Raw genomic sequence first — 9,945 nt, 5'->3', positions numbered from 1 at the left:
TAAAAGAAAGTATTTTATAGGTTAAAAATTAAAGATGTTTGATTGGTTATAATTCAAGTATTGATTTAAATAAAAACGGTACTCAACTCGTGGTGGAGGGTATATAAACAAGTGGATTGCATCAAGATTTTGACAGACGACGCTGAAAGACAGAAGAAGACCATTTGTTTCTGGAGAGATGAAATCCATGCTGCGTCAACTGATGGAGCGAGCCGGGTCCAAGGGCGGTGAAGAATGGATGCGGCAATGCTTATTATTGCCTACTGGACCACAAATTTCTGTCCCTTCCATCGAATCTGCGGCAGCTGTTCCTGTGTCAGAGGACGATCAGACAGTCTTCCTCCTCCGGGTCAAGTTTCCGTGCCTCATCGAGTTTCGAAACCCACCTCCTTTATCTGTCAGTCAAGAGGCTTCGGGTAGGAGTCGGAGATTATTGCCGAGGATATATTCGGGCGCATGCGCAGTAGTAAAATCTGATCTCAGGCGTTCTACAGAGACCTCGCAGGTTCGAATCCCGGTCTCCGCCTAGAGAATTGAAGAAACAAAATGATAAGGTGAGACTTCCTAGGAGTTCTGCTCCTGTGAGACGAATTTTAACAAATAAAAAGCCTAATTATACAGTGAGTGTTGCACCAAGGGGGGATGTTGATATTACACCTGTGGAGCCTCCTGTATTGTCCAAACATTTATTTGACAAAACTGTAAATATGTTGTTCCTGCTGTTGCCATGGATACTCAAGCTCTGCCTATTCGTGCAGTGGCGTTAACTGACGATGCAATGCAGGCGGTCCCTTCTACCAGTGCTGGTGCATCAGGTGATTCTGATGACATTGCTATGTTATGTAATTTAGCAAAAAAGTTTTCTGCTATTGTTGATAAATTAAAATCTCCTGTTATTGATGTTAATAATGTTGCGTCAGCGTGGAGAGTTGATTCTTCCGAATCTACGCTGACTCAATCTATTGAATCTAGTATTTTGAGTAATGATTGTATACATGCTGCTATGTCATCTGTACATGTTCCTTCCACGCAAATTCCAGAAGGTTGTTTGAAAAAAGCGTTGTCATGCGAGCTTTCACCTTTGGGTTTTCATCTTAGTATCGCTTGTAAAGAAAAAATCTGGAGTGGCGAATATATCGACATTTTTTCTTTTTTACCTTTGTCTCCTGAACATCATTTTAATAAAAGGGATGAAAAATTTGATGTTGGGAGGAATGCCTCTGTTCCTAGATCGTATAACAATTGGTTACAATCATTTTGTATTTTTGCTAGTGTTTTAGGTGAAAAATATCCTGAACATTGTAGTGGGCTTTTCCAACATGTTGAGATTATTTTGGAGGCCTATAAAAATTTTAATGGACAAGCTTGGTATTACTATGATGAATCCTTTCATCAGAAGTTGGCTGTGCATCGTTCTCTTAAATGGGGGATGAAAGATGTTGGTCTCTGGTTAAACCTGCTGTTACCGCAAAAACATCAGTTTTCTAAACCAATTGTTACGAACACTGTTGGCATTCGTAAAGGCTTATGCTTTAATTTTAATAATGGTCAATGTAAGTGGCCAGCCACTTCTAAATACAAACACGAATGTGCGTATTGTTCAGGTGCACATCCAGCTGCTAGATGTTTTAAAAATTAGCTTATTAGTAATTATTAGTGATAGTACGCCTTCGAAGGAGTCCTTTCTTAAAAGCAGTGACTCCCGTGATATTAGAAAACACGCTGCCGTGGCTTATTCGTTACCCAAACCGAATGTCAGCAGAGTTTCTACATGACGGTTTTTCGAAAGGTTTTCCATTCCCCACATTTGCGGGTTCTGGTTGCTCAGTTTAATTTATCTTCTGTTGCTGTATACGAAGAGGTGGTTTCCGATAAACTTTCTAAAGGAATTTCTGTGGGGCGTATGGAGGGCCCGTTTTCTGAGCCTCCATTTATTACTTTTCGTATTTCACCATTGGGTATTATTCAAAAAAATTAGGTGAATTCTTTTCGGTTGATTCATCACTTATCATAGCCTGTTGGTTTTTCATTAAATGATGAGATTGATCCTGATTTCTGTTCGGTATCCTATTCTTCGTTTGGTGATGCCTTGGACCTTATTAGGAGAGTGGGTGCTTCTCCTCTTTTGGCTAAAGCTGATGTGAAATCCGCCTTTAGGTTATTGCCAATTCATCCATTGGCCTTTAACTCCTTGGGTATTTATTTTAAAGGGGAGTACTATTTTGACAAGTGCCTGCCCATGGGCTGTTCCCTGTCCTGCAGATATTTTGAATTGTTCTCCACCTTTTTAGAATGGATTGTCAGTTCGCAATCTGGTTCAGTTCACTTATTACATTATTTAGATGATTTTTCGTTTGTTGGTAAAGATGATATGGATGACTGTTTATATTTATTTACTGTGTTTAAGATTATTTGCAAAAAGTTTGGTGATTCATTGGCACCGGAAAAATTGGTGCCTCCTACTCATTGTTTAGAATTTTTGGGTGTTACGATAGACACTGTAAAAATGGAATTTCATCTCCCTATGGCTAAGGTGAGGAAGCTTTTGTTTTTTGTTGGATTTTGTTCTTTCCAAAAAGAAAATTCGTTTGAAAACGATTCAATCATTATTGGGCCTTTTGACATTTACGATAGATGTATATAATGGCTGCGCTTAGGGCAATAATTAGGTATGCCGCCCCCCTAAAAGGAGCTTCCTTAGGGATTCTCCAAACAGTTACAAATAGAAATCAATAATGGGGTGATGGCGCTCCCTATATAGGTTTATAATGGGCATGGACAACTGTAAGGAGGTGGGGAGCCAACGTGCTAACCCACTAGTGAGGGTACCCCACCTAAATCAAAATTATGTAGTGATTACAAAAATTGCAAATACCTATGTATAAAATTAAAGATAAAAATAAAAATAGAAGTAAAAAATAAAAAATAAATATAAATACACATAAATGAAATTATTAGTGTACTCAAATTAATAGGACTCTGTGTGTGTGGACTCTTTGAACTGTTCACAGCTTATGGTTTACTATAATTTAAGCGTATTATACATGTTGATCTATGGACACTATTATTGTTATCATTATTAATGCTGGTTGCAGTTTTTGAGCTTTGGTATATGAAGGTATACCACTAGCCAACCTATAGGGTTATCACTATAGCTATTGGGTTTCATATTTACCCAACACCTTTGAGAGGTACTATATGACACATTTTATATGGTATTAATTATGGTACATTCTAACACACACAGAGTCCCATTAATTTGAGTACACTAATAATTTCATTTATGTGTATTTATATTTATTTTTTATTTTTTACTTCTATTTTTATTTTTATCTTTAATCTTATACACAGGTATTTGCAATTTTTGTAATCACTACATAATTTTGATTTAGGTGGGGTACCCCCACTAGTGGGTTAGCACGTTGGCTCCCCACCTCATTACATTTGTCCATGCCCATTATAAACCTATATAGGGAGCGCCATCACCCCATTATTGATTTCTATTTGTAACTTTTGGCATTTACGTCTAGAATTATACCGATGGGTAGGGTTTTTTTCTAAAAGATTGTATCGGGCTATTGCTGGAGTTACTTCTCGGTGGCATTTTATTCGATTAACTGTCTCTATTAAGGAGGAATTATTTATTTGGAAATGTTTTTTGGATTTATTTAATGGTCGTTCTCTATGGCAGGCCCCCTTTTGTTTAGCTGAAGCTTTAAATTTGTTTACCGATGCTTCAGGGGCAATTGGTTATGGAGCTTATTGGCAAGGTCACTGGTCGGCGGATACTTGGCCTGAAGCTTGGCGTGTTAAAGGTTTTACGAAGATCATAGTTTTATTGGAGTTGTTCCCTGTTGTGGTGGCATTGGAATTGTGGGGTGAAGCTTTTCGGAATTTTGCTTCATTCAGACAACAAAGGCATTGTCTACGCCATTAATTGTTTGTCTTCAAAGTCTTTACCTGTGATCGCTTTGTTACGTCAATTAGTTTTTCAATGTTTAAAGCTGAATATATGGTTAAAAGCTAAGTATGTTCCTGGTAATTTCAACACTGTGGCTGATGCTTTATCACGTTTGCAGTTGGATCGGTTTCGTGCTTTGGTGCCGGAAGCAGACAAGGTTGGTGCCCCATGCCTGGATTTCTTATGGAACTTGATCTGAGGTTCATAAGTTCGGCTGTTCGTAATTCTATAGCTAAAAGCATGTAGGCGAGAAACCCATGCAGATGATTCGCTGAAAAGGGTACCTAAACGCCCATGGATGGGATGGGCATACCATTCCATCCATACCACTCACTCCAGAGGGGTATCGATCTCAATAGCTAAGACTACGCATTTTGAGCTCCAGGGTTCGGAGATAGACCCAGCGGGTAGATATGTCTTCCTTAGAGTTAAAATACACGGGGACCCGCTTCTACTATCAGCATTCTATGTACCACCACCGTTTCAATTCTCCATTTTGACTGAGGGGTTTGGTTTCATGGCTAGGCATCCTAGTATTCCATTGATATGGCTGGGTGATTTTAATAATGTGTTAGATCCAACACTGGACCGACTGGCTGGATCCTCCTCTCTCACCTCACCACATCGACAGACAAGGTTTGCAAGGCTTCTTAATGACTTTAACCTGGTGGATACATGGAGGCATAAACATCCCACGACACGGGCCTACTCATGTTTCTCCACTTCACATCACTCTATGTCTCGTATAGACCTTATTCTCCTATCCAAATCTCTACTCCCAAGATTGCTAGATGCGGGATTTTCCCCTAGATCGCTCTCTGACCACTGCCCGTACTGGGCCACGCTCTCCCTGCCTCATGCCAGACCCCCAGCCTCATGGAGATTGAGCCCCTTCTGGTTAACCTTGTTTCCAGAGGATGATGATCTTGCTAATGAGTGGGAACGATTTTTTGAGATTAATGGGAAGTGCGCATCACCGCAAATGGTTTGGGAAACATTTAAAAAGCATGTACTCACTATGCGCATTAATAAACTGAAACGCGCCTCTGAGATAACTATAGACATAGCCACTAAACATCTACTTTCGGCAGAGAAGGCCTTTATGGAAGATCCCACCGCAAGTAAAACTGATACCCTTAAATTATACTCTAGAGAGTTGGATCAACTGCATTTTGAAAAATCCAAACATAAACTCTTTTTCCATAGACAAAAAACGTTTGAATATGGTGAAAGGGTCGGGAAATTGCTTGCGTATACGGTACATTGTGAAGAGAGACCTCCGGTAGTGATTTCACTCAGATCCCATGGGGATACCCTGGTAACCGAGCCAGCTAAGGTGACGTCTCTATTCAGAGATTTCTTTGCTTCCCTGTATACCACCACGGCTCCAAATGACATCACCTTGATAGAGTCCTTTTTCGCTGACATATCAATTCCTAAATTGACAGAGGAACAAACTAGAGAACTGGAGGCGGAGGACGAAATCTCCAGAGCGATTGCTGCATTCCCTAGATCTAAGGCCCCGGGCTCGGATGGCCTGCCGGTGGAATTTTATTCCACATACTCAGACCAGCTGATCCCTAGATTACTCGCATTATATAACTCCATATTTGAAAGTTCAGACCTCCCAGCATCCATGAGGGAAGCTACCATAGTATTAATTCCCAAACCTGGTAAAGATCCAGATCTCCCAGAATCTTATCGTCCAATTTCCTTACTTCAGGTAGACGTTAAGATTCTTGCTAAGATTCTCGCTATCCGTCTAAATACAGTTACCCTGTCACTGGTTCATGGGGATCAAGCTGATTTTATGCCAGGGAGAAACACGTCTTTTAACCTTCGAAGATTGTTTATTAACTTACAGACAGCACATGACAATCCGGGGTCCAGAATAGTCATTGCCTTGGACACTGCCAAGGCATTCGACTCAGTCGAATGGAGGTATTTATGGACCTGTCTCGACAAATTTGGGCTCGGTCCTAGATTCATAAAATGGATCCAACTCCTATACCAAGATCCAGTGGCGAGGGTTCTGGCTAATGGGTGGCCTTCGGAACAATTTCCTCTCTCTAGAGGTACGAGGCAGGGGTGTCCTCTGTCACCGTTGCTCTACGCATTGGCAGCAGAGCCACTTGCAATAGCCATCCAGGAACACCCGAGAATAGTGGGTCTGCAGAGGGGGGAGATTATGGAAAAAATAAGCACATATGCTGATGATACTCTACTACATTTGGACGACTCGGGAGACTCCCTACCATTGGCTTTGGCCCTTATAGAGCGCTTTGGCGCATTCTCCGGACTCCGGATAAATTGGGATAAATCCCAGATACTCCCTTTAGATAGCTTTCCCCAATCTAGAGATAGGGGATTACTCCCCTTACAGAGAGTAGACATCATAAAATACTTAGGAATACGAACTACCCGAAACCCGACAGACTACACCTTACTTAATATCACGCCATTGCAGGAAATGCTTAGACAGAAGATACAGGCATAGGCCCGTCTCCCACTGGGAGTGATGGGCCGTATTAATCTTATAAAAATGGTTCTGTTACCGAAAGTCCTTTACATGCTCTGGCATTCACCAGTGTATCTGGCGCTTAAGCATTTCAAAATACTCAAGGCCCATCTTAAACCATTTATATTGGGCAATAACAGGCACAAACTCCCCTGGCATAAATTGAAACACCCAACGGATCTTGCTTGAATGGTATTACCTGACTTCAATGCTTATTACCTAGAGGCCCAACTTTCACAAATATTTCATATTGATAAAGTAGATAAAGATACTCCTATCCACTCTCTTTGTCCAAAATGGACTCGGCCGACCCTAGACCCCTTAGTAGCGATAACGGTTGGGGGAGGAAATGAGAGCCAAAAGAATGACTGCCGATCTCTTTTATACCAGTTTTGGAAGGTGCGGGGGATGGCCTCTGACAGACTACATATTATGTCGCCTCATAGCTGCACTCACCTCTGGCACAATCCGTCCTTGCCAGAGTTCAATCTTATTCAAGACAACAGAGTATGGAGTTCAAGGGGAATAGTATATCTGTCTCAAATCATTTATAATGGAAAATTGAAGTCTTTCGATAGTTTAAAAACTGACTTCCAGTTACCAAATCAAATGTTTTATAGATATATACAATTACGACATGCCTTTAATGCACAGTTCCCCTCAGATGACATAGTCCTGAATGATAACCCCCTATTGGCAGCCGTAAAATGCCCCGACCCTAAGAAATTGATCTCCCAATTCTACACTATGTTAACACTCCCGCAGGCAACTATATCAGCTTATGCATTGAAATCCAGGTGGGAGGGAGAGGTAGGCTCTATAGAGGATGCTGAGTGGAGCGACACTCTAGATACGTGTAAGCTAGTATCTCCTAAACTATCGGATCGTTTAACACAAATATTTATAACACATAGAGCATATCTCACACCCCTCAGAATCTCCAGGTATAGGAGTGATCAATCTACTAACTGCCAAATGTGTGGTCAAGTGCCTGGTACTTATTTCCATCTTTTGTGGCAATGCCCTAAAATCCAAACCTACTGGACACAGGTGATACAGTTCCTACATGATAAAATGGGTTCCCCCGTCACACTTCAGCCAAAGCTATGTCTCCTTGGAATTTGTCCGGACCCAGACCTAGACAAATTCACCAAAACATTTTTACACAAAACACTTTTCTCCGCTCAAAAAGTCATAGCTAGGAACTGGATGAGACCCACTCCTCCGGAATTCTTACACTGGCTAATAGAAATTAATAATAATCTGCCATACAAGAAAATAATATATTCCCACAGACGGTGTCCATCTAAATACGATAGGATTTGGGATCGGTGGCTAAAAACGCCCGAAACATGCGTATGATTCAAAATTTAGGTATGTTGTGTAGTATAGACAACCCCTCTGCTTGTCTAATTTAAATACAGTTGACCCAAAGTATCTGATTTCTCTCTTCCCCTTTTTGCGGATAACCCGTATAATAAATACACTGACTGCTAGTGAAGCCAACTCATCTCAATCTGAATACTATATTGCTATATTTTACTTTATATGTTATTGATGACATTGTCTTGGATTAATATATGTATCTATAAAGATGTCGTTGTTTATCTATAATAGGTAACCACATGTATTTTGCTTGATGACTGTCATTAAGACCTGTTGTATGTAATCTTTTCTCTTTTGGTTCAATAAAAGATTTTGCCAAGTAAAAAAAAAGCATGTGGGCGAGTTATGAAGCCGCGTGGTCTCTTTGGTATTATTTTTTAGAACATTCTGATAGTTTATGTGCAGGATTTTGGAAAGTTTGGTTTTGGCCTTTTTGAATTTTTTATTGTCTTGTAATTATTCTTGTTCCCATGTTCAAAAAACATTATGTGGCGTTTCTTTTTTTTTTTTAAATTAAGGGGTTTTCCTTCTTGTAAGAGTTTTTTTTTTCGGTTCAACAGGCATTGAAAGGTTATCGCAAGGGTAAATTTGTATCTGATCATAGACTGCCTATTTCCTTTGCTCTTTTAGGCCGTCTGTGTTTGGCTACGGAATCCATTTGTTATTCTCCTTACGAATCGCTGTTATTCAAAGCTGCGTTTAGCCTTGTTTTTTCGGGGCTTTCAGAGTGTCGGAATTAGTGCCTCGTTCTAATAAGGACGCGGCAGGGTTGTTATTTGAGGATTTATTGATGGGCACTGATTATTTACGTATTTTACTTAGATGTAGCAAAACGGATCAATAGGGTTTAGGTCGTTGCATTACGGTGAATAAAATTTCTTATTCACGTTTATGTGCTGTTTCACTGCTTCGGCAATTTTTGGCGGTTCGGAACTGTTCTGCTGGGCATTTATTTGTACACCAATCCTCTTTTCCTTAAACTACTTTTCAGTTTAACTCTGTTCTGAATAAGTGTTTACAATTTCTTCAGCTCGGCCATCTCAGTATTTCATCGCATTCGTTTAGAATCGGTGCTGCTACGGAGGCAGCCGAGTTGGGTTTATCTAGTGCTGGAATTAAGAATCTGGGTGGGTGGAAGTCTGATTGTTATTTGTGTTATGTACGCCCTAATGTTTAATTTTAAATTTTGCAGGTGTCAAATTCAATGTTTGGGTTATTGGACATTCGTATATCTTTTGGTCTCACCATTGTGCATTCCGGAGAATTTACGGCTCTAATTTGGGTCTTCCTTTATCGGACTTTCAAATTTGGTGGTATGGTAAAAAGGGGATGAGATGGTCTAATTTGAGGGAAACTTTGTCGTTCTTATATTTTTCTTGGCCTTCTCCTGACATCATTGTTTTGCATTTGGCTGGCAATGATGTCGGGTGTTTCAAAACATTCAACCTTATTTCTCAGATTAAAGTTGATTTTTTGTGTATTCAGTCTGTTGTTCCGAAAGCAATCTTAGTTTTTTCAGAGATTGTTCCACGATTAACTTGGCTGAGTTCACAAGAGATCAAATTTTTCGAAACAATGAAGAAAAGGATTAATAGGACAATAGCTAAATTTATGATTTCCTTGAATGGCATGTCTTTTAGACATGTTTATCTGGAAGGTGGCCTTTCAGGATTTTATTGGTCAGATGGTACTCATTTGTCCAATATTGCTTTGGACATTTTTAATTTGGACTTACAGACTTGTATCAAATTAGCCGCGCTGAAGGTGGGGAGGTGCCAGGTTCCTGTGTGATCCTGGCATGGATTATATTATATGTTGTTTTTTAACCTGAGCTTGGATAGCTAGGTTATTGTTATATCATTATTATTACTTTTATTGCTATAAATAGTAAAGTTGAATAAAACTGAGTCTATTATATATGACATATATTCAAAATATATATGTTGTTATTTAAGCCTATAATAAAACTGCGGCCTTAGTTGATTCAAGTCTGGTGTTATAGTGGTTTATTTTAATAAATTAAATTTGACAAAGTCCTAAATTCGGTACCATGAAAAGTGGGAAGTGAGGCAAAACTGTC

Source organism: Aquarana catesbeiana, linkage group LG05, assembly GCF_042186555.1.
Source record: "Aquarana catesbeiana isolate 2022-GZ linkage group LG05, ASM4218655v1, whole genome shotgun sequence".
Lineage (NCBI taxonomy): Eukaryota > Metazoa > Chordata > Amphibia > Anura > Ranidae > Aquarana > Aquarana catesbeiana.
The sequence above is the reverse complement of the archived record's forward strand: the minus strand, read 5'-3'. Positions refer to the sequence as shown.